Below are 13151 nucleotides of genomic sequence, written 5' to 3' on the forward strand. Positions count from 1 at the left end.
TCTAACAGCAGGGCTTTCGAACTGGGTCTCGCAGACAGACATGAAACCTGACTTTTTGTAGCTTGTGTTGTTTTATCCAAATTCGAGCTCAGTACATTCTGTCACAGTATAATAAAAGAGTAAATCATGCAAAAATCTTTACCTTGAAGAGCCTTTTTGCAGAAATCTCCTCTTTCAGTCAACTAAAAAGCTGCGTTAATGTGTATGGGAGCCCAAAATGCTTAACATATCCAGGTATGTGCAAGATTTCAGTTGAAAGCAAAAGGTTTGTATGTACCAACACTGTACGGACATAAGTTTTGGGACACCTGCTCATAAATACAATTCTTTCTTCTGAAATCAAGGGTGTTAAACAGGGGTGTTATTAGACCCGATTTGCTGGGGCAAATGTTGTTTAAACCCACTAAAATCCCTGCAGTACAAAGTTAATTTATCCTGGATTGACCAGAACTAGAGGACACTCAACTTTGCCCATAATTTTCCATGATGCCCCAGCATCTTTCCAGAACCTGGAGCAGCTAAAGCTTTCAGTCAAAGTCAGTATACATCATTCACAGAGGTTCTTAAATATTTCAGAAGAAAGTCAGCCACTTCATGGACAATGTAATGATAGCTCATAGCTGTATGTTTTGGTGAAGGCCACTTATAACCATAATCATGCTAATCAAAGGCATTAATTAAACTAGCAAAGGCATATGTTATGTTAGCATTGGTTTTATTTATGCTAGTTGGTAAAAGAGGCATTGATAACACAAGCTTGTGAAATGAGCATTGTGAGATCACCAGTATAACAGTAAACTACTAATTTTTGAAAGCCTGGCTTATAATAAATGCAATAATTTAATATAATAATAATAATACTAATAATACTACTACTACTACTACTAATAATAATAATAATAATAATATTAATATTAATAATCCATAATAATATCCATAATAATCAGTAATAATATTACAAAAACTTTTATTAACCACAGCGAGAGTGAAGTCAGGATGTTGGATGATGATCTCCACCCCACATTATCCTCAACTTCTCAGCTCACCCAAAAAGTATTGGATGGAGCACCACCATCATTCCAGAGAACACTGCACTCTCTTCCACTGCACCACAGTTCAATGCTGGGGGGCTTTATATACCCTTCTAGCCCACACCTGGCATTAGGCAGCATGGTGCCAATCGGTTCATGTTTATCTGCTCCAGAGAGTCCTATTCTACTTCTCTGCAGGGACTAGACAAGCTGTGTGTGTGTGTGTGTGTGTGTGTGTGTGTGTGTGTGTGTGTGCGGATTTTCACATCTGTTTCAGCCATGGGTGCAACTTAAAGTAGCAGAGTGCATTTATTACAAGGGGTGTCCACAAATATTTGGACATATAGTGTACATGTAACTATACCACTAAACACAATCAACAAACAATTAAACTACTAAATTTTGCAGAAGAACATTTACATTTACATTTACATTTACGGCATTTAGCAGACGCTCTTATCCAGAGCGACTTACAAAGTGCTTTGCTATTTACCCAAGAAAAACCTCAGCTAGTTAAAATAGACTACTAGTTCAAGGATACATTTAAGCTTTAGACATTACTAAGCACAAGACAATAAGGTGACCATAGTACTCTATTAGTTCAAGTATTCTCAGAAGAGGAGGTTTTCAGTCTTCAGTCTTCAGTCTCAGCCGTTCAGACACCCAGGGGAAGCTCGTTCCACCTCTTTGGTGCCAGGACAGAAAAAAACCTGGACGCTCGTCTTCCGCGGATTTTGAGGGATGGTGGGTCGAGCCGAGCCATACTTGAAGCTCGAAGGGCTCTTGGTGCGGATCGGCTTTTGACCATTGCCATCAGATACGGAGGGGCTGGTCCGTTCTTGGCTTTGTAGACCAGCATCAGGGTTTTGAATCTGATGACCTGGTCAGCAGCTACAGGAAGCCAGTGAAGAGAGAACGCAGTAGTGGAGAGACATGGCTGAATTTAGAAACAGTGAAGACGACCCGTGCCGCTGCATTCTGGATGAGTTGCAGGGGCCTGATGGTGCGCAGATGGAGACCAGCCAGAAGAGAGTTGCAGTAGTCAAGTCTTGAAATGACGAGAGACTGAACAAGCACCTGGGTGGCCTCTCTAGAGAGGAAGGGTCGAATTCTCCGGATGTTGTACAGGAGAAAGCTGCAGGACCGAGTTACGTTTGCAACATGACTTGAGAACGATAACTGATCATCCATGACTACACCAAGGCTTCGTGCTTCTGTAGAAGGAGTGACCAGTGAGTTCTCAAAGGTGATGGCAAGATCGTTTTTTGGTCCAGCAGTTCCCGGGATGTACAGCAGCTCCGTCTTGCTGGGGTTGAGTTTGAGGTGGTGAGCCGCCATCCAAGAAGAGATGTCGGCGAGGCATGCTGAGATACGGGCAGAAACCTGTGTGTCAGACGGTGGGAAAGAGAGCAGGAGAGTTGAGTGTCATCGGCGTAACAGTGGTAAGAGAATCCATGAGAGGATATCACTTTACCAAGAAGGTCTCTGAGCAGCGCCCGTATCATCCATCATTCTGGAATCATTGGGAGCAAGGCAGGATTGCCCTCTGGACATTGCACCAGTCCACTGCAGGGTACCATACACATTCACACCCATTCACCCCTTGGGGCAATTTAACATAGCCAATTTAGCATTCACCTACCAAATGTTTTTGGGAAGTGGGAGGAAGCCCACAAGGACACAGGGAGAACACACTGTCCTCACAGACAGACCCTGGAGCAAGGATCAAACCTACCACCCCAGGCTCCTGCATCTGTGCAGCACACGCACATTACCTGCTGCGCCGCCGCGCCGCCCTGACCGCATATTTATGCAAACATTATGAATTATTGAGTTTCAGTCCTTCATACATGATAGATAGGCTACGAAAACAGCTCAATTTTGATCTGCTGCTTTCGTGTGCATCTCCATTTTTTACAGTTTTTTATATAATATGAATCTGTCTGTTGTTCTTTACATTGTGTCAGAATCTCACGATGAATGGACCAATAGAAACGCTCCAAAATGACCTGGAGTAAAATCTTTTTACATTGACTTCCATTGAAAGTTAAGAAGATTTTTGCCTTTCCTGAAAAGTTGCCGTTTTGGACTATACTATACTACACTAAATTTTCAAAAGTTTGTGGACGCCTTTTATACATTCAGTTACTTTAAGTTACACCCATTGCTGACACAGATGTGCAAATGTACACACACAGCTTGTCTAGTGCCTGTAGAGAAGTATTGCCAATAGAATAGGACTCAGATACACATGACTCAATTGGCACCTTGCTGCCTAATGCCAGGTGTAAGCTAAAGGGGAAAAAAGCCCCCCAGCATTGAACTGTAGAGCAGTGGAAGAGCTGTGTTCTCTGCAATGATGGATGGTGCTCCATCCAATACTTTAGGGATGAGTTGGTGATTAAGCCTGTTAAGCCTGAGTTATCTAACATGAATTGATGATGCAAAGACAAAATCAAAATTTCACATGTAGTTTGCAAAGGAAATATTTTATGCATGCGTAATATTTATTAATAGTAATACTTATTAATGGTAATAATAATAACCAGTAATATTATAACTTATTATTATTATTTTTTCTATTAGTCAAGCGGAGGGGTACAACTGTGTTCCATCCAATACTTATGGGACTTGTGGAGTTGGGGATGATGAGGTGGGGTCATGATCATTCAACATCCTGACCTCACTAACGCTCTTCTTGCTGAATGCAATCAAATCCTCACAGAAATCCTCCAAGCTATGGAAGAAAAAATGAATTAGCAGGTGTCCCAATACTTTTGTCAATTTATTTTACATGTATCTGCATTTCCAGCCTACAGCAGATGTACCCTTCTCATCAACACCGAAGACTGGTCTGTCTCAGTTCAGTCTCCTTTTCTACTGAAGAAGAAAGCAGTGCAACCAATCAGACTAGACATCATTTACACATATAAGTTTAAAAAAGGTAAAGCAATGAAATGGTTTAATTCTAAACGATAAAGCGAGGCTGAATGATCAGATCACAGTGGCTTCTGTGCTGCTCTTTGGACTTGGATATGGCAGAACTGCATGGCATATTCAATAATCTCAGCATTTGGACTCTGCACAAGCGTTCCGACAGCAGTGCAGAAGCCTGCGGGTGGCATGTTAAGTTTGAGCATTTCATGGAGACTTTAATAAAACCAAGGTAGCAGCATGAACTCAGCGGTGTCAGCTGGCTGGGTTACAGCGAGAAGACAGCGGAGTGTTTTTGGAATCGCTGAGATGCTTCTTGGCCCACAGCAAAGATTCCCCCTGAATCTCAGTTGTGTTTTCAGAGCAAACTTTTCACAGATTCTCGGCTCTGAGATTGTCATCAGCTCAGACTATCAAAGGTAGAGTAGATAGCGGCTTCCATTAAATGTTCATAAATTATGGATGAAATACTTGGCAGCAGTGAGCATAAAATTTGACATGCAATAAAAGCTCAGCCAAGTCCAGAGACTGGTACAACTCTGTTTTTTCCTACTCTGACAACATTAAATATGATTAAAGAAGCTCAATCCTCCTTCTCAGTTCTTTCATTCACTCATTTCAGGCCATAAAATGTGCACAAACTCTGAAGACCCATCAGCAGGTTTAGGCTTACTTTCCACATTCCCGTAACTACATACCTTACAGATTACTTCCTGTACATACAGCACACGACACATCAATACAGACCAAATACGAGAAGAGGATGTTCTAGAATGTTCTCCTTCTCTTTGCACTGTTCCGGAATGTTCTACCATCATTTACACTGTTCTGGAATGTTTTCCTACTCTTCAAACTGTTCCAGAATGTTCTTCCATTATTTTTCATAATTAACATTTTTCTGAATGTTTTCCTCTTTGCACTGTTCCGGAATGTTCTCCTTCTCTTCAAACTGTTCCAGAATGTTCTCCTTCTCTTCACACTGTTCCAGAATGTTCTTTCATTATTCACATTGTATCGGAATGTTGTCCTTCTTATCACACCCTTCCGGAATATTCTTGCATCATGTACACTGCTCCGGAATGTTCTTCCATCATTCACACTGTTCTGGGATGTTCTCCTTCTCTTTACACTGTTCCAGAATGTTCTTCCATCATTCACACTACTCCGGAATGTTCTTCCATCATTCACACTGCTCCGGAATGTTCTTCCATCATTCACACTGCTCCGGAATGTTCTTCCATCATTCACACTGCTCCGAAATGTTCTTCCATCATTCACACTGTTCTGGGATGTTCTCCTTCTCTTTACACTGTTCCAGAATGTTCTTCCATCATTCACATTGTTTCGGAATGTTCTTTCATTATTTACACTGTTTTGGAATGTTCTCCTACTCTTCACACTGTTCCAGAATATTCTTCCATTATTCACATCGTTTCAGAAAGTCCTCTCGCCTTTTACGCTGTTCCGGAATGTTCTTCCATCATTCACACTGTTCTGGGATGTTCTCCTTCTCTTTACACTGCTCCGGAATGTTCTTCCATCATTCACACTGCTCCGGAATGTTCTTTCATTATTCACACTGTTTTGGAATGTTCTCCTACTCTTCACACTGTTCCAGAATGCTCTTCCATTATTCACATCGTTTCAGAAAGTCCTCTCGCCTTTTACGATGTTCCAGAATGTTCTTCCATCATGTTCTAGCTTGGGTAACTAAGCTCCTTGTTGGTGGTACTGTGCTGGTAGCATGTGCTTGATTTGGCTTCTTGAGAAACAGTTACAGTTACAGTTAGCCCATGTGTGTTATTTAATCAGTGGCTCGTTTTTGATGTATGGTAATCGTGACAGGGTGATGTCTTGATATGGTATTATGTGAAACAGCTGATGAAAACACGCCGTGGGAAAAGTGCTGGGGTGGATTTTATTTCTTAGTTTGGCATCGAGGGCCTGATTACTTCTCTCCTGCTCTGATTAGATCTCGACGTCCTGTGATTCGATTAGCTCGCTTGGCTCGCGTTCGCCTTAAAGGCCAGAGTACGCTGACCAGACAAACATAAACAAACAAACACAAACAAACACAATCATGTCTGCAGTTGTCCTCAGCAGGGGCGTTCAGACTGCTGGTTGTACGGGGGCACACTGAATTAAGGGGAGGGCAGCTCGGCCTTTTTGTTGATCAGTAGTCAAAAGGTAATTTCTCAAGAATGTTTTAGAATGTTATCCCAATAGGGGGCGCTAGAAGGCTTCTTCCCATGTCTGTATTGCTAGACCATTAAAGGTCAGAGCACACCTGCTTGAGTGCTACGAGTGGTTGATTTGCATGGTCCATCCGGTCCAGAGTCTGAGAGAGCACAATTGGGGATGGGTTGATGACCCTTGCTCCCTACATCGCTCCTAGTGTTCTATAACCCTCCTCTTCACACTGTTCTATAATGTTCTCCTCATTCACTGTGTTCTATAACCCTCCTCTTCACACTGTTCTATAATGCCCCCCAACCCCCCATTCCCTGTGTTCTATAATGCCCCCAACCCCCATTCACTGTGTTCTATAATGCCCCCCAACCCCCATTCACTGTGTTCTATAACCCTCCAGTTCACACTGTTCTATAATGTTCTCCTCATTCACTGTGTTCTATAACCGTCCAGTTCACACTGTTCTATAATGTTCTCCTCATTCACTGTGTTCTATAACCCTCCAGTTCACACTGTTCTATAATGTTCCCCCCATTGACTGTGTTCTATAACCCTCCAGTTCACACTGTTCTATAAAGTTCTCCTCATTCACTGAGTTCTATAACCCTCCAGTTCACACTGTTCTATAATGTTCTCCTCATTCACTGTGTTCTATAACCCTCCTCTTAACAATGTTCTATAATGTTCCCCTCATTCACTGTGTTCTATAACCCTCCAGTTCACAATGTTCTATAATGTTCTCCTCATTCACTGTGTTCTATAACTCTCCTCTTCACACTGTTCTATAATGTTCTCCTCATTCACTGTGTTCTATAACCCTCCTCTTTACAATGTTCTATAATGTTCCCCTCATTCACTGTGTTCTATAACCCTCCAGTTCACAATGTTCTATAATGTTCCCCTCATTCACTGTGTTCTATAACTCTCCTCTTCACACTGTTCTATAATGTTCTCCTCATTCACTGTGTTCTATAACCCTCCAGTTCACACTGTTCTATAATGTTCCCCTCATTCACTGTGTTCTATAACCCTCCAGTTCACACTGTTCTATAATGTTCCCCTCATTCACTGTGTTCTGTAACCCTCCAGTTCACACTGTTCTATAATGTTCTCCTCATTCACTGTGTTCTATAACCCTCCAGTTCACACTGTTCTATAAAGTTCTCCTCATTCACTGTGTTCTATAACCCTCCTTTTCACAATGTTCTATAATGTTCCCCTCATTCACTGTGTTCTATAACCCTCCAGTTCACACTGTTCTATAATGTTCCCCTCATTCACTGTGTTCTATAACCCACCTCTTCACACCGTTCTATAATGGTACCCTAATTAATAGTGTTAAATCACCCTTGTGGACACACAGTTCTATAATGTTGTCTTATTTTCCCACTGTTCTATAATGTACCCAACCCCCATTGACTGTGTTCTATAACCCTCCAGTTCACACTGTTTTATAATGTTCCCCCATTCACTGTGTTCTATAACCCTCCACTTCACACTGTTCTATAATGTCCCCCCCATTCACTGTGTTCTATAACTCTCCTCTTCACACTGTTCTATAATGTTCCCCTCATTCACTGTGTTCTATAACCCTCCTCTTCACACTGTTCTATAATGTTCCCCACATTCACTGTGTTCTATAACCCTCCTTTTCACAATGTTCTATAATGTTCCCCTCATTCACTGTGTTCTATAACCCTCCTTTTCACAATGTTCTATAATGTTCCCCTCAATCACTGTGTTCCATAACCCTCCTTTTCAGAATGTTCTATAATGTTCCCCCCATTCACTGTGTTCTATAACTCTCCAGTTCACACTGTTCTATAATGGTACCCTAATTAATAGTGTTATATCACCCTTGTGGACACACAGTTCTATAATGTTGTCTTATTTTCCCACTGTTCTATAATGTACCCAACCCCCATTGACTGTGTTCTATAACCCTCCAGTTCACACTGTTCTATAATGTTCCCCCATTCACTGTTCTATAACCCTCCACTTCACACTGTTCTATAATGTTCTCCTCATTCACTGTGTTCTATAACCCTCCTCTTCACACTGTTCTATAATGTTCCCCTCATTCACTGTGTTCTATAACCCTCCACTTCACACTGTTCTATAATGTTCTCCTCATTCACTGTGTTCTATAACCCTCCTTTTCACAATGTTCTATAATGTTCCCCTCATTCACTGTGTTCTATAACTCTCCAGTTCACACTGTTCTATAATGGTACCCTAATTAATAGTGTTATATCACCCTTGTGGACACACAGTTCTATAATGTTGTCTTATTTTCCCACTGTTCTATAATGTACCCAACCCCCCATTGACTGTGTTCTATAACCCTCCAGTTCACACTGTTCTATAAAGTTCTCCTCATTCACTGAGTTCTATAACCCTCCTTTTCACAATGTTCTATAATGTTCCCCTCATTCACTGTGTTCTATAACCCTCCTTTTCACAATGTTCTATAATGTTCCCCTAATTCACTGTGTTCTATAACTCTCCAGTTCACACTGTTCTATAATGGTACCCTAATTAATAGTGTTATATCACCCTTGTGGACACACAGTTCTATAATGTTGTCTTATTTTCCCACTGTTCTATAATGTACCCTACCCCCCATTGACTGTGTTCTATAACCCTCCAGTTCACACTGTTCTATAATGTTCCCCCCATTCACTGAGTTCTATAACCCTCCAGTTCACACTGTTCTATAATGTTCTCCTCATTCACTGTGTTCTATAACTCTCCTCTTCACACTGTTCTATAATGTTCCCCTCATTCACTGTGTTCTATAACCCTCCAGTTCACAATGTTCTATAATGTTCCCCTCATTCACTGTGTTCTATAACTCTCCTCTTCACACTGTTCTATAATGTTCTCCTCATTCACTGTTCTATAACCCTCCTCTTCACACTGTTCTATAATGTTCCCCTCATTCACTGTGTTCTATAACCCTCCTGTTCACACTGTTCTATAATGTTCTCCTCATTCACTGTTCTATAACCCTCCTCTTCACACTGTTCTATAATGTTCCCCTCATTCACTGTGTTCTATAACCCTCCAGTTCACACTGTTCTGTAATGATGTTCCCTCTCCTCCACACTCGTCTGTAATGTTCTCCATCCTTCTCACTGTTGTAGAAAGCGCTCCTCCATTCACTCCGGTTCATTTGGTTCATCGGTGCCTTTTCCAAACGTCCTAAACCAACTGGCAGCATTAGAATGTGGTCTTTATTGGTCTTTTGTGGGTTGTTCTGCTCTGGCCATGGAACGGCGTTGAGGGGGAAATTACCACCAAATAGCAGCTCAGGCACACTGATGAAGTGGTCACTTCTCCTCATGTCTTTATTGTTACGCCATAAAGGCTGAATGGTCTGGGCGGTATGGCTGTGCAGAGGCAAACGGACGAGGCCTTCCTCCAGCAGAGCAGGAGAGGAAATGGAGCATGGGTTTGAATATTCATCTCCTCACACTGGCTGGGTCAGACGGTCACAACAGGCTCGTCTTCAAGCGAGTCTCCACCCGCTACAGCAGCCTGAAAATCGCAAGGAGACGTGCTGATAGCGCTTCCTCGGCCACCCTGCGATTACAAATGCACCTCTGACATTAATGTGCTTCTCACAATCGCACATTTCCAGAGTAATCAAGCGTGAAGCGGGTCTTATAGCTTTGTGAATGAGAAAGCGGCATGGTGCATTCAGAGATCTCCTTACATTTTTCATGCATTGTCGCTTCCGGGTGAATATGTATGTATATCGCCGCCGCTGTCTTTGGCATTGTCTGAATCGCGCAGTTGTTCTTTGCATTGGGTCACAATGTCATGATGGATGGACCAATAGAAATGCTCCAAAATCTTTTTACGCTGACTTGCAACTTTATATGAAGTTGCCATTTGGAAGATGAAGATGTTTTTTGCATGGCAGAGATGAAGGACTGCATTGACAAAAGTATTGAGACACCTGCTCATTCATTGGTCTCTTCTGAAATCAAGGGTATTAAAAAGAGTTTGCCCTGCTTTTGTTGGAGTAACTGTCTCTACTGTCCAGGGGAAGCTTTCTTTTAGAATTTGGAGGACCAGTGAGGTCAAGATGTTGGATGATGTCCACCCCACCTCATCCCCAACTCCCCAACTCCCCAGCTCATCCCAAAAGTACAGTTCCACTGCTCCACAGTCCAATGCTGGGGGCTTTATCTCCTCTAGCCCACGCCTGGCATTAGGCAGCATGGTGCCAATAGGTTCATGATTATCTGCTCCAGAGAGTCCTATTCTATTTAGTACTTCTCTACAGGGACTAGACAAGCTGTGTGTGCATTTGCACATCTGTGTGAGCAATGGGTGCAACATTAAGTGGCTGCATGCATCCATGAGAAGGGGTGTCCACAAATATTTGGACATATAGTGTATATACATAGTACTTTGAAGAAGTCGTTGGCATTACTTAATGTTACATTATTACATTTTAGATGTATTTAAAAGCAGGAGTTTTTGCTTGTGAAAGTAGTGAGATCTTGTTGGTGAGCTAGTCTGAAGAACAGAGCTCGGTTCCTCCAGGTTTCTCCTGGATGCCCCCCCAGTCCATCCAGCACAGCGTGGAGGATGTGTACAACTCCATCAGCAGCAGCAGCAGCTCACCTGATTTATCATCATTAAGCCCTGATTTACCACCAAACCAGGTGTTGATCTGAGGAGAACTCTAAATAATACTAGACTCCATGAGGAGAACTTTGGAGATGTTCTAATGATGAACACAGTGATGGAGAACCACCACCACTTTTTGTAGGAGTGTTATTATTAGTGTTTATTCTAATATTAGAGTTAACTGTTTGTTTTGTTTGCTTCTGTTTGTTATGTTCACATGTGCCTAAAACCTTTGCCCATATACAGCTCTGGAAAAAATGAAGAGACCAAACTTCTTAAATTTGCATCTCTACGTGTACGGCAGGGCGATTTATTCCATACATTGCATCAAACAGAGCTGAATTACCTGAATTTACAGACTATGAATGTCATAAAGTCCCAACAGCAATGTAAAAGACTAGTGGAGAGCCTGCCAAGACATGAGAGCTGTGATTGGCAGTCGAGGTTATTTCACCATAGTGATTTTTGAATGCTCTGCATTTTATTTTTTATAATAATTTCTTTGCATTATTTGAGCAGTTGTTTTTGAGTAGTTGTCATTTCTGCAAATAAATAAATGCTCTAAATAGCAAATATTCTTATTTGGAATTAAGGAGAAATGTTGTCCATGGTTTATGGACACACTGCCTAATGCAGAGTGGCCTCTTCATTTTCTTCCGGAACTGTATATACATACACCACTCTCTTTCTGAAGTCCATGCAGTGGACAATTTTATTAATATCTATGACAGAGATACACCTGAGACACAAAATAGACTTCTGTCATTCGATCCACGACAGAGCTGCTGAGATTTAGAGTGGACAAAGAGCACGGCAGGACAGGACACTCCTTTTGGCTCTTGCAGAAGGACAACTAGGCTATCATAAGAAGCAGCTGCTCACTCGCACTTCAATTTGAAGAAAGTTTGAACATCACAAATATACACTTCAGCACACACAGGGCTACGCACACAGTCTATGGTCTTTGTGTTATCTGTTCTCACAGCACTAGTAATGTTTTAACGGCAGTTTAAGCAGTTCAGCATTCACTGACTATCAAACTTCTGCGGGCAGCTTGTATTTTTTTTTGATCATTCCAATTTTCTTCATGTTACTTGTGCAGAAGCTCAAGCCTACTCTTCATTTATTTAACTTTAACTTTAACATTTTAACTACAAAATGGTTCTAAATAAAAGACAAAGACAAAGACAACCATATGCACCATTTGTGACATTTTGTGACCCATCTGTGCAGTGAGCACACATACCCAGAGCAGTGGGCAGCCATTGCTGCGACACACACACTAGTGAACTAGGGGCAGTAAGCACACACACACACACACACACACACAGAGCTGTGGGCAGCCAACTCCTGCACCCGGGGAACAGAGAGGGTGAAGGGCCTTGCTCAAGGCAGCTTGCCATGCCCAGGTATCGCACCCACAACCCTGTCATCAACAACCCGGAGCTCTAAATTCTGAGCCACCGCCGACCCCATGGTCTTGTGGGGTCCACACCTCCTATAGTCGGAGCTGTTTTGGTGGCACAAGGGGGCCTACTCAATATCAGGCAGGTGGTGTTAATGTTATGGCTGATTTATAATGTTATGGGGTACATACTCTAACTTTTCTTACAGCTGCAAAGGTTTTGTTAAAATAACAGAGCTATTTGCTAAATCAACAAAGGGATAAACATATGAGGTAGACGTTCCCCATAAAACAAACCCTTTCAGTGATATGCCAAGATATTGCAGACTGTCAGAGTAAATATGCTCATCTCACGCCAAAACTGTCCTGTGCTGAATCACAAACGACCCCTAGAGAACGAAACTCTTTTAAATACTTGGCTGTTTGGATGGCGACAGTGCTGTGAGCTGTTCAGGACCCTCCATCGTGGACCAATTAGTCTCCTCGTTTAATTAACCTGCAGAGGCACAGGTGCAGAGCTGTGTCGGGGGGTCAGCAGACAGGGTCTCTGAGTGCGGGACGGGTAAATGAGAAGTTGCAGCAGGGTAGAACACAGGGAGGGTGACAGATGGTACAAAAGCTCATTCGGAGACGTCTCACTTTATTGAAGAAGTAACATGTCAGCCAAGGCAAGCTGGATCTACGGGAAAGGCCAGGGAGAAATTACTAGCCAATAACAGCTCTCTCTCTCTCTCTCTCTCTCTCTCACACACACACACACACACACACACACACACACACACAGAATCAAGTGACTGATTCTACAAATGTCTTTATTGTTGATGTAAAATAAAGTGAATGAATAGAAAGAAAACTCAAATTCTTTAAAACTGGAAACTTCCCACCATTTATTTAAAAAAAATTGCATATATTTTGCATCCGGATAATTTGACCCTTCTTCTCTAGAG

Source organism: Salminus brasiliensis, chromosome 3, assembly GCF_030463535.1.
Source record: "Salminus brasiliensis chromosome 3, fSalBra1.hap2, whole genome shotgun sequence".
In the NCBI taxonomy this organism is placed as follows: Eukaryota; Metazoa; Chordata; class Actinopteri; order Characiformes; family Bryconidae; genus Salminus; species Salminus brasiliensis.